Source organism: Jaculus jaculus, chromosome 11 (assembly GCF_020740685.1).
Source record: "Jaculus jaculus isolate mJacJac1 chromosome 11, mJacJac1.mat.Y.cur, whole genome shotgun sequence".
NCBI classification, from domain to species: domain Eukaryota; kingdom Metazoa; phylum Chordata; class Mammalia; order Rodentia; family Dipodidae; genus Jaculus; species Jaculus jaculus.
Window position 1 is genome coordinate 107,212,088 of NC_059112.1, and position 13,159 is coordinate 107,225,246.

Below are 13,159 nucleotides of genomic sequence, written 5' to 3' on the forward strand. Positions count from 1 at the left end.
CATGAACACAGCAAGCGTTCAGGCTAGGATTTTGTAGGTGTGAGACAGTTCTGCCCCTTCCCTCCCCGGGCAAAGCCCTGTAAACCCAGGGTGCTGAACAGTTTTGAGGAGTGGACAGCCACACCCTTCATGGAATACCCGAGTCGCTGGCTAAATTTGCGACACAGCACTTTGCTTCTCCAAGAGCTGTTTGGGGAGATTAAAAGGTATATGCATAATGAAACTTTCTCTCTGGCTCTTTTTGTGGAAGTAAGCGGGACTTATCACACAAAATTCATCACTTTAATGTCCTAACCCAGAGGCATGTAGTACCTTCAGAGTGCACTGCCATTTAGTTCCAGAACATTCTCTTCATCACTCCAAAAGGAACCGCCAAACCTGCCAGGCTAAATAGATACTGTCCATTCTTACTCACTCCCCCAGCAGACTGACAGCCTCGAATCTGCTGCTCTGTCTTTACAGGGGTTGGTGTTTTACAAAAAGGGGGTTGGTGTCTGGCTGCTCTCACAGAACGCAATATTGTCGTGGTTGGCGTGTGTTGACATCCCGTGGTGTACACAGACCACACTGTAGTCCCCCGCGGGCTGATGGACCTTTGGGGTGCTTGTACCTTTTGGCTTTTGCAACCAGTGTTGCTATTGAGCTTTGGTCTGGGGCTGCAGGGTGGTAGGGTTGGGTTCCTCGGATTGGCTAGTTTAGCGGGTTCTTACTGCTGTCTTGCCAAGCAGTGGGAGCTAGCGATGCAGTGCAGAAACAGCACAGGGCCTTCACACAGGCAAACGGAGAAAGAGCTTGGGTTATGTTTGCAAGAAGGGCTGTCAGTCAGTCCTGCCAAGGAGGAAGCTGTTTTCATCTGGAAATAACAGTCATAAAGAGTAAAAAATGGTCAAAAGCAGTGCAAAAGGGATGTGTGCTTGGTTGTTGTTGACTCTGTTTTATTTTTTTTAATTTATTTTTATTTATTTATTTGAGAGCAACAGACAGACAGAGAGAGAAAGAGGGGGAGAGAGAGAGAAAGGGAGAGAGAATGGGTGCATCAGGGCCTCCAGCCACTGCAAAGAACTCCAAATACATGAGCCAACTTGTGCATCTGGCTTATGTGGTGGGATGTGGGGAATCGAGCCTTGAACTGGTGTCCTTCGGCTTCACAGACAAGCGCTTAACCACTAAGCCATCTCTCAGTCCTATTTTTGTTTTGTGCTAATCAATGGTAATCAAGTCTGGTTAGGTTGTTATTGAACTAAACAAAAAAAAAGGTTGAATTAGATATTATTTATTAAGCTGATTCCTATGAAAGTTGGACTCATCTCTTCACTGGCATTTATTAATCATGTAATGAAAACAAAGACTCATCCAGAGAGCTGGGGATGTGGTTGAAGCAAAGTGCTTTCTTTCCCTTGTGTAATTTAGTGCAAGAGAGTGAGCTGATGGCAAAGAAAATTGTACACAGAGCTCAATAGTAACTGTGATGCGCTCAGAGAAAAGAAGGATGCTGTGGGGTGGTAAGAAAGAATGGAGGGGACTCCTGAAAATAGTGTCAGGATATTTCTGCAAGGGAAGGAATTTTAAGGTTAAAAAAAAAAAAAAGTTCAGATAGAAGGTATACCTAAATCAAAGGACCAGAGGTTGAGTAGAGACCCTCCTCTGAAAAAGCAGTAAGATGACGCCAAGGTGTTCAGGGTGTGGAGAAGAAGCATTAGGTCGCAGTGGCAACAGCTGAACCTGGACTATTCAGTAGCGGTCATAGATACTGCCAGCCTGCTGGGCCTAATAGGGGGCTGGAGTAGCACGTTAGGCACAACAAGAAGTTTAATTTGGAGAGTTACAAAATGAGATTTGAAACACAGGTGTTCTCCACACCTGCTCTGAAGAAGTCTTAAGCTAGTTGGGGAATAGAGATGCTGACCCCCACCCCAACTTTCCCTGGACCAAGTGCACTCAGAAGTGAGCACAAGTGAGATTTAACAGGGTGCCAGGGGAGCCAAGGGCATAGTTCAGGGAGTGAGTGTTTGCCTTGCAAGTGTGAGGACCTGGATGTGATCCCCAGCACCCATGTTAAAGAGAAGCATGCATCATGTGTACTCATAATGCTGGCTCTGGGGAGGTGGAAACAGGAGGATCCTTGGGGCTCGCTGGCTGGGTAGAATATGCTTGGTGATTTTCAGGCCAATAAGAGGCCTTTTCTAAGAAAAAAGTGATGGCACCTGAGGAATGACACTTGAGGCTGTCCTCTGGACTCCGTGTGGACATGCACACATAGGTATGTGTAACCCCACCCACATCCATATTCACAGAGACCAACCAGCAGTATGCTGGATATCCATAGTATAGTACCCAGGGCACCCCAGCAGATAAAACTACACTCAGTAAGCTCCCTTCCCTTGGAAACTTGTAGATCCCTGAAGAGAATAAGACACGTGTTCTGTTAGTAACAGTAGTAAATCTAGCTCTGGCACACTCGGTACTAAGAACACAATGCATAATTACCTGAGAAAATACTTCATGAGAGATCTTTCTTAGGATCCTGGCTGAAGGAATATGTCTTTCAGAGTCTTCTGACTGTGATAGAAAACTTGGTAGAACGTGCCCTGTCCCTGGGACAGAAAGCGTGGAGGGAAGGCTCGCTGTTACCACTTGGGTTTTGGTGCGTGTCAGTCCAGTGGTACTAGGGTCCTGCCTGGCCTGGCCTCCTTCCACTGTCTGACTCTGTGTTTGAATATGAAATGTGCCATATAGCCTCATGCGTTTTTAATACTTGGTCCCAACCTGGTGGGAACTTAGGAAGTGGGGTCTTGTTGGAGTAGGTGTGTCACTGGGGGTGGGCCTTAAGGTTTATTAGTTCAGCCCACTGGGTGTGCAGAGCTAGTGCCTTCAGACTGGTTCCTTTGTGCTGACACCGAGGTGTGACCCAGGCCTCTTGCTCAGGCCTGCCGTGCTTTCCTCAGCATGGAGGAAGCTCCCCCTTGAGACAGGGAGCTAAAGCACCCTTCTGCTGCCATCAGCTGCTGGGGTGAGGTGTTTTACCCCAGCAGTGGGAAGTTAGCTGCTACACACACTGCCCCTGCAGGTTCAAGCTCTTGACTGACGTGACGGGTCAATAAACACTCCAGCTCTGAAACAACAGAGAAGCACAAATGAGTGCGCATGGTTGCAGAGACATTTTGACACTGAGGGAGAACACAGGCACGCACTGTGTGCGACCTCCATTTTCTCGAGTGAGAGAGGACCATCCTGTACTGTTCCAGTGAGGAGTGGGACTTGAAAACCATTAGGGATTGCGGCATTTAGGCAGGCGTACTAGGAAAATGCCTCTGACAGTTGCTAGCCTTTGAAGATCCAGGAATGGGCAGGTTGGATACCTAGTGTAGGGTGGACCTGGGAATTGAACTTCTCTGTCCTCTCCAGCTACATTCGAGTGATGCCTAATGCTGAGGTATGTTACAGTTATTTTCTCATTGCTGGGACAAAACCCCCTACCAAAAGCAGTGTGTGGAAAGAAGGGTTTGTTTCAGCTTAGTCTCAAGAGGGTGCTTCATCCTGGCTGAGGAAGCATGGCAGAGCAAAGGCTGGACATCACGTCTTGTCATATCATTTGAACAAAGCCAGGTAGTAAATACCAAGTAGAGCTGGATGAATATGACTCAAGATCTGCCCTCGGGGCCACACTTCCTCCATCAAGGCTCCACCTCCCAAAGGCTCAACCAAATGGAAATCGAATATGAGGCTTAATCACAAGCACAGGAGGCTTTGGGGGACATTTCTCATTGAAATCACCATAGAACATTAAAATAAAAATGTCATTACAGGATGATGCAGTTGGTCTTTGTGTCTTATTTTAAAAGCAATTTGGGAACTTAGATTCTTAAAATAAGGTGTTGGGGAAGTCCAGGAATCATAAAAGGTACCATCATATACTTTTCTGTGTTAGGCCAAAAAGAACTTCTATTACTCATGAACTACTTATAAATTGTACTTTTCTAATCTTAACTTGTCTATAACAAATTTACTTCAAAGTATACAAATTCCATTTTCTACCACATTAATGGGTTTGATTTTACTTCACCCCAAATTCTGCCTTTTCCTCAAAGTGCAACAAAATGATGGTTCTCTCAATTCTAGATATAGATACATGATCCTATATTAGCATAAAAAATTCCTTTGGGCCTGGGGCCAGTGTAGTGAGTGGCCCAGAGCAGAGCATGTGCTGGATATGCCCCGTGGTTGGTGTGGGGAGGGAAAGAACAGCTAAGCCATTCCTCACAGGAAAATGTTTTGCTGGGAATAACTCTGTCTTTTGTCATATACCCATGGTGTTTAATGTCATTTTAAGGACACTGCAGAGGCCATGATTTCTTGGAGAAACTGGCTGGTTTGGGGCTAAGAGAGAACAGCCATCCATCTGGTGGCCTCCCAGAACATCTGATATATGCACATGACTTAACAGAATGCTAGGACTCTGCAAAGGGAAGCAGCGTGCAGCCCTGAGCTCCAAAGCAGAGCTAAGTAAAGTACAGACAGAAAAGACTTACCAGGTCATCTTCGCAGTTCCCCAGAGGCTCAGACAAGGCCCTGCAGGACATTTTTCTGCTGACTTTCTATTTCATTTAGACTTCCAAACACATCATGGATCACTGTGCTGACAGAGCCGTTGCTGTATTCTCCCAGATACTGCTCCTGACGAGGTATTTTACTCTTGACATATTATAATTAGAGATTTGCAAGTGGAGAATTCTCTGTGTATCTCCAATAGCAACTTGACTTCTATTTTTAACACATCTGCAGTCTGTTTCAGTCTCCCACACTTTCCCAGTCGCTGTGAACCCTGAGGGGAGAAAGTACAGAGGTCTTGGAGCAGGGTCCCTGGGCTTTACTTCTAGGGAGAAGACCTGACTAAAGAGCCTTTACTGCTCCCATTGCGAGTGTGAGCTGTGTCTCCATGTTTTATTATCATCTTCAGGAAAATGAGGTAGTTGGCACTGCTGTTCGGCTCTGATTTTAACACCAATTGAATAACAAAGTCATGGATTAAAAAAAAACTCCCTCAAATTTATCTTTTTATTAATTAGTTACGATTATTGTTTGTGACTTAAAAGTCACATACTGATTTCACTTCTCTTTATGACTAATAAAACCCCATCATGTGTTGGTACCACATTTTCTCTGTCCATTCACCTGTGAATGGACATCTAGGCTGGTTCTAAACCTTAGCTATGGTGAACGGAAAAGAAGTAAATATGGTTGCTCAGCTGCTTCTGTGGTCTGTTGATGTGAGCCCTTGGGATGTACATCTAAGAGTAGTATCTTGGGTCATATGGTCGTTCTATTTTTACTTTGTTGAGAAACTTCCAAACTGATTTCCATATTGGCTGCTTTAGTTTACATTCCCACTATCAGAGAATTTGGGTTCCTTTTTCCAGGAAAATGGGTGGAAATGGAAGTCATTATTTTAAGTGGAATAAGCCAGGCTCACAGTGACAAAAGCTGTATGTTTTCTCTCATGTATAGAGTCTAGATTTAAAATCATACACACATATGGGGGGTCATGGATCTAGCAAGTGGATAAGAGAGAATGAAAAGATCTTAAGAGAGAATAATGGAATACATGTGAGATGAAAACAGAGCTTGGGACAGGGGGCATAGGGAAGAGCAAAGGGAAGAGGGATGAATTAGAAGCAGTTATAATAATATGTGCATGTGTGCGTGTGTGGTGTGAGAAAATGCCATGATGGAATCATTTACTTTATATAATATTTTAAAATAAATTAAAAATAAAATTTAAAGTCAAACATTTAAAATATACACACAAGAAACTAAGCTTCTTCAATACCTGCAACCTTTGCTCTTGGCCACCCTGCCGGAGACAACTGTTCCCTGCCTTCTCCTCCTTAACAGAAGTGTCTCAGGCGGCGGCTTGTGCTTCTCTGCCACTGTATCCCTCATCGCTATGCCCATTATCTGCCCCTAATTCAATATTTACATCCCCTTACATACCATGGCTCCATTCTTAAAATAAAAGAGTTGAAATTCCCTGAGCACTTGCTTTGGAGCCCTGTATGTCTGGATGAACTCTCTGCGTTGTTCTTTGGGATCCAGCTCAGATTCCTCCCAACTGTGTGCATTCTTACAGACAAAAGCATCCCCCGTGAGGAGAGCTCGATGATTTCTAAGATTCCTCTTTTCTCTTTACAATTGCCCATTAGGCTCAAGGAAAGAATGAAGTGAACATAGTGTGGCCACCTCTGTGTCTCTGCATGTGAATTAATCTTAAAAGGCACATGGACTTGAAATGTTAACATGGGCCAGCTAACCTACAGAGAACTTGCACCAACATGAACCTGAGAAAGTTGCCTGTCCACCACATTGCAGCAGCCAGCTCTCAGACCATGTCCATCCTGACTGGATGTGTTAGGCTGTGGCTGTACTTCTCTTTCACAAAAGAAGGTACCATAAGAGATAAGAAACCGGGTTATGCACTCACTGCTTGAGGCCCTTTTAGGCTCACAGACCATTTTAGACATCTTTTCTGTTCTCATTTCATTTTGTTTTCCCAAAGATCTGTGTACTACATTTTATTAAATGATAGAAGCAGCGAGAAATCAGGTTGGTTCAATGAGAAACTACAGAGAAGGTTGCCTCTTAAGAGTTAAAACTGTATTCAGAGAATTCTATCACCATGCCAGAATCTGGGCATGATGAAGTCCAAAGTTAGAAAGAAAGAATGACAGAGAGAGAGAGAAGAAAGGAAGGAAAAAAGGAAAGAGGGAAAGAAGGAAGGAGGGAGGGAGGGAGGGAAGGGAGAGGCTACAGAAATATTAAGAACAAAGCAAGATGGTCCTTTGATAAGTGTTTTTTTATTTTCTTTTAAGTTAGAGAAGTCACAGGAGCAGTGGAGGACAGAGTAGGAGTTAAACCTTCTAAAGAGCAGGGTTGCCACCCTGCTCTTATAGAAGACCCAAGGCCATGATTCAAGTGGCTTTGGGTCTGTTTTCCTACCTGTTCCAGATCCTGAGCAGCAAGGAGATACTCTGAAAGCGACCACATCTATGTTCTAATGCTATTTTTGTGGAGACAAACTATTACTGCAAAGTTCATGCTGACCTTAAGTTTTCCCTGTAGCTTAGGCTGGCCTCCAACTTGTAACCTCCTGCCTCAGCCTTCCTATTTGCACCACGGTGCCAGCATCAGCCCTCAGTTGACATTGGGAGGAAAGGGTCAGAGAGGTCACAGATGTCAGGAGTTGTGGGAATGCCAGAGTTGAGTGCCTCTACCAGGTCTTCTGATGTCAAATCCCAGGCCTCGGTCCAATCTCTCATTTGTCTGCTAGAAGGTGTCTTGACTGGCATGTATAGGACCAGTACCTGAGGTTAAGGCAAGAGATCCATAATTGTCCCCAAGCACAGTGTCGTCACCCCGCCTTCTAACACAAATAGCACAAGAGAGAAGCACCTGGCCTCTGACATTGTCAGGATCTGTCTCCCTGCTCCATCATTCACAGGCTGAAGAATTGCAAACAGATCTATGGACTTCTCTGGTCTCATTAGCCCCTTGTCACCTACCCGTGGTCCTTCTCCAGTTCTTCTCCTCTTTTCCTCTAAAGTCTGACAGGCAGTGGGTTATAGAACCTTTCCTTTGTGGAAGATTTTACCTGCATGGACTTACATGTATAGTCTGGCAAGTCACTGAGGGAGAGCATGTCCTAAAAGAGGATAGATATATCAAAATGGAAGCAGAGAATCATAGCCTTGGAAATGATCATTTTTGCTCAGTGAGGATCAGCAAATGTTGAGCAATCAATGTGAGCAATCTCGACGCATCCTGATGCTTGCCCATCAACACCTGTGGGCAGTGGCGTCATGTCACTGAACCCAGGACAGGCACCTTGCTGAAGGGCACTGTGGCCCAGAAGCAGGAGCTCGTGTTTAATCTCGGGCAAGTTGGAAGAAAGATCAGACCTTTCAGGGGCTGGAGGTCAGGTCGAGGGTGGGGGCATCCCCAGACATGCCCAGGCATGCTTGCTGAATTCTTCTGTCTGGATAGATGACAGTCTCAGACTGAAATCCTTTGTGTGAGAATTACCCGTTACCCGGGAGAGGGCCCAGGCAGAGTCAGTATTGGAGCCTTAGAGCATGCTCTCATTTGAGACCTGTGCCTTGAGCAAGCTCCAATAACATGTTCCACTGGCTTCAAAATTGTCTTTTCAAATGACACTGTGACTGAGCTGTTTTGCCATCATTGATTCCATTTTTCTCAAGTTCACATTTCATCTCAGGACATTGGTGCTGTTGTTTCCTTGAGAGCCTGAATATTAGGCTCCTGTCTCCTACATATGCTTTCGAATATGTGCCCCATGGCTTTCAAGATAAATTAAAACTCTTTGTTGTGCAGTCTGAGACCTGTTGACTGTTTGAAAGTCAGCCTTTTGACAAAGCATGTTCAGTGCTGGAGGGGCGAAAGGCACAATAGATCCCAGCATAGGATGTCTGGGAGACACCCTGATTCTGAACATCGAGGACTCATTATCTGATGAGCTGTCTCAGGGAGACTGGTGGAAGACAGGGACTTCAGCCAGGATGCTTGCATGATGGAAGGCTCTCAAGATGAGTCTAAGAAACGGCACTGGATGACACCCTCTGGGACTTTCAGGAGATGCTGCATAGAGTCTTGGTCCAGAGCATATAGTTTTCATTCCAGGTGTGACCCAGAGTAGACTCACAGCGGTGCAATCTAACCTCCATGCCTTCTAGTTCTTCTTTACCTTATGAGACACTTAAGAGTAAATGTGAATTCTTGGTGAGAAGTCCACAAAGGGCTTGGCACAGGGCAGGGCAGGCATGCTGGGCCCTCCTGGTGGGCTATTACAAATGTGAGGTAACTAGGTTATCTATAAGGATAGAAGAAATTATTCCTATTTGAGTTATATTCAGGTTCCGGGAATACCTGCCTATAATCTCAGCTACCTGTGTGGCTGTGCCAAAAGAATCACAGGTTAAAGAACTTCCTGGTCCTCAAAGTGAGACCAAGGCTAGCCTGGGCCACTTCATGAGACCCTGTCTCAAAAACTTAAAAAATGCAGAAAGAGGGCTGGAGATGTCACTCAATGCAAAAGCACTTTCCTAGCATTAGATTCAATACTCAGTACTGAAAAGCAATCAAGAAAGCATATCCATCGTAAGAGCTGTGAAATTTTTCTATTGTGTCAAAGTAAGCCTCAAATCCCCAAATTTGTTTGAAAATTAATTCAGATATTTGATGATTCGTAGACAAATAATTTTCGAACACTGTCTGAATATAATAGATGTGTACATGATGTTCCTTGACCTGAGTCTAGGTCATGAGCTGAGCAGAGGAAGATTTATTAGAGAAAGATGCCTGAAGTTCGGTTTGTCACTCCCAAGTGCACCTTGTTTTTGCTAGACGAGAGCTCAGGTACATTCTGAGTGTTTCCATGGAGGAACTTCATTCATGTTCCACTGCAGGCGGGGCGGTCAGGGGAGGTTTTACCCTGGTCCTTTCACTAGGCACTCTCTGCTTGTTTGCACCTTGGCTTGTTGCCCTAAAGTTTACTTTCCCAAGGAGACCAGCCATCTAGGTATTAGGCTTTGAGCAAGTATGGACACATGTGCCATTTAATGGCATTAAAGTCTTGATTGGACAATGTCAAGAAGCAGTCTGCCTGTATACCACAGACAGATGTGGGTGTTTGAAGGACATATGTGAGTGTGGGACTCAATCTCGGGGTCACTTCTGGGTTTTTATTTATTTATTTTTTTGCTTTTAAATAAACTTAGAGGAAGTGCTCTATTCTGTCTTGCAGAAAATATTTGGAGCTCTCATGAGCCAACCATCACCTCGTGTCCTTAGTTTGTGGCTCTGTGCTCTTAGTTTCCTAGTAAATTCCTGTAAATTTATACTCTTTGTATATGTGCAAAAGGAGGATGAAGCTCACTGTTTTCTGAAGGCTCAGAGGCAGGACTGGTTGATCAAGAGTCCCAGAGACTTAGAGGTGAAAGAGTTTGTGTATTCAAATCTCCTCACAGCTGAGACTCCTAAAGGTCCAGTCAGTCAGAAGTTGAAAACTCCCAGAGATGCTTTCAGGTCTGGGCCAGTGACACGCACGCTTGAATGAATCATAAGTTTTCCCTGTTGGCATTAGAAGTTAGTAGAACCTCGGACACTGTGCCGTGTGACCATTTGGCCAGGGCTGGGTTAGAACTTGCGGGAGAAGATGTGTCTGGGGGAGGTTGTGGCTATGTCAGTCACTGGCGACTGTTTTGGATTGTTGACCTATTATATCTTTTGACTTCTCTTCAAGAGCGGTAATTGGGGTCTTCGAGTTTTGCTGTTCACTCCTGTTTTACATGTGTGTGTGTGTGTGTGTGTGTGTGTGTGTGTGTGTATATATATATATATATATATATATCCTGCTTAGCCTTCATTGATCATGAGTTTATAACCCTAGGTTAATTCTGTCATGTCACTTTGGTTAATGTAAGATGACATTAGAAACTTTAACCTCTCAAAAGTCATTGTATCTCAGGTTTGAAAAAAAAAAAAAAAGACTCCCTGAATGCTTTAACTTGACACAGACTTCTAGAATTCTGGAGCCTACGTAGCTGTCTAGACTACGAGCCTGCTCCACGCCTGATTCTGAGGTTTGGGGCCAGAAGTGCGCCTGCCTGAGTCACACAGCAAAACCAGAAATGAGGCATCCTAAGTTAAAATGTCCCCTAGCAATCTCCCCATCTGCACCATTCTTTCCTTCCTTTTACATATTTCCTGGATTCTGTAGTAGTTTTTGGAAGCCACTTACCCAAGGTTATCATACAGCCTAAGCTCAAATAATTAGATAATGTTGAGAAGGACTCTGTCTATACATTTGTTTTTATGGACAAAACTCAATGAGGCCATTTCTAGGAGTTCTTGGATGTATAGTTTGAGTCCCCATTTCTCCTTGATGTACTGTTTTGATTTCTAACTAGAAGTTTCAGCTTCTATTGGATCTTAGTTCCTCAGGTTTCCAGACTCCTAGAGCGTCTTTGCTTTGTGTAGTTTTCTCCAGCTGAGCCTGTGGTTGTGTGGATGGTTCTGTGAGGATTTAGGGTGCTACATTTTCCTGTCACCTCCATCCTCCATCACTGCATGGCCAGGGCACTCTAGCAGGGGGCTGCATTTCTGCTTGTGCATCAGTGAAGTAAATGAACCTGTAAGGTTGTCAAATGATAACTTTTCATGTCAAACGCTGTCCGTGCCATTACAAAAGATTCAGAAACTCAGAAGCTGGACTTAGCCTACCACAGAAAGGGAACTGGCCCGCACAAGGCAGCTAGCAGGGCAGCATGGCCATCCCATAGGATTTCACGGGCTTTCAGAATTCTGGGCTTAAGAGGGAGGGTCATCCCAGCCAGTAATCTATCCTTTTGACATCAGGGACAGAATGTCCCATGCTCAAGGACATGGCTTTTATGGAATCTCTGTGTCCTTGGGAAGAAAGTGACATGTTCAAGTTCATTCTCAAAAAAAAAAAAAAAAAATTTTTTTTTTTTTTGATTTTCCAACTATGCAGCTCAAACAAAGAAGGTCATCGGGACCAGTGGTACTTGAAGGGTTGAGCGTCCTGGGCTTGTTTTGGGAGTGAAAAGAAATGTATCCTTAGAAGAATTGTAGAACTATGTATCATACAATTGTAACTTAAAGAACATGGGCAGACTTGATCTCTCTCTCTCTCTCTCTCTCTCTCTCTCTCTCTCTACACACACACACACACACACACACACACCACATACCACCATGCATGCCAAAATCAAAGGATAGCCTCAGGAACCCATCCTCTCCATCTGCCTTGTTTGGCGTAGTGTCTCTCATTATTCATCACATTTTCTATGCAGTTGCTTCTGGGAGATTCTCCTGCCTCTGCCTCCCACCTCACCGTAAGCACACTGGAGTTGCAGATACTCAGGCTATGACATCTGGCTTTGTATAAGTTCTCGTGATCCAAACTCAGGTACCCCTATGTACACAGCAAACATTCTATCCACTGAGCCATCTCCCCAGCCCAAGTTCTGATCTTTGGAAAGAGAAAACATAAACACATTCAATCTGCTTGGAGGCAGGAAAAATGGAAACTTTTGGGGTTGAAATAAAGGAAAAGAAACATGGAACAAGTAGTGTCACTGATTGTGGAAGGTATCAATGCCAAGTGACCACTGGGCTCGGGCTGGCTGCCAGGGCAGTAAGCCTACATGCATGAGCTGTGGCCAAGTACCACAGTTCACCCATCGTCACCTAGGTGATGAGGCCGTAGCACAGAGGAGGTTGCCCAAGTTCATAGTGCCGAGCCAAGCAAAGCAGGGGTTCAGAGGCAATCAGAGACTACTCTGTTACTCACACCTCCTAGGATCGTCAGTGGACCACACTTTGTGCTGTGCATGTCGTTCTCATAACGCATCAAGGCTTCAGCATAAGGCAGTCCAAGTTCCATATGGGGAAACTGAGGCTCAGATGGTCAGTAAATGTGAATACAGACACACCAGATAGATTTCATGGCCCACTGGATGGGACTTGTTTCACTCAGTGATATTCCCTGCTGATTTTTCCGCTCGTAACATTAGCACAGACAGTTAGTTTAACCATCTTTGTCTCCCTCCATATTTCTGTGTGTAGCTCTGACCTGCCTCATTTTACATGCACAAGCATATATAACCCTCCTATCCCCTGTACCAGATCTCCCTCAGTGGCATCCACTGGTCCCATAGAGTGATCAGAGCCTCCAAGCCCTTGGCAAGCTGACAAGAAGAAGCCTGGATTTCCCAGGGAAACTTGCTATAAGGAAATCGCTAATTATAACCCAAATTGTATTTGACTTCTGCGTCTTCACGCAGTAGCACTATAATTTGAATAGATTGTTCCCTGGCCTTTTTTTAGGTGGAGAAATTAACTACCATTTTCTTAACTAAGGAAAGACATGGTAGAGGTGCTGTTAAGGGGACAGGAGGTGGGCCCTGGCCCCCCTTTTCTCTCTAATTGGTTTGCAAGTGGGAGTTGGGCTAGCAATTATTGGAGGAGTTGCCTGGGGTTCTAGGTGACATTAAACTAGGGGCTACACAAAAGAGAAAGAGGGGACAGGGCATGGGGAAGGCTTTGGGGACCAGCCCGCAGTGTC

At 44.8% G+C, this 13,159-nt stretch overlaps 1 protein-coding gene across 26 annotated transcripts in view; it reads left to right on the top strand.

Annotated features, from left to right (window-relative positions):
- The window catches only part of Rbfox1 (RNA binding fox-1 homolog 1), a 1,978,359-nt gene that overhangs the window by 1,801,976 nt on the left and 163,224 nt on the right, over positions 1–13,159 (top strand). The window lies entirely within an intron of this gene.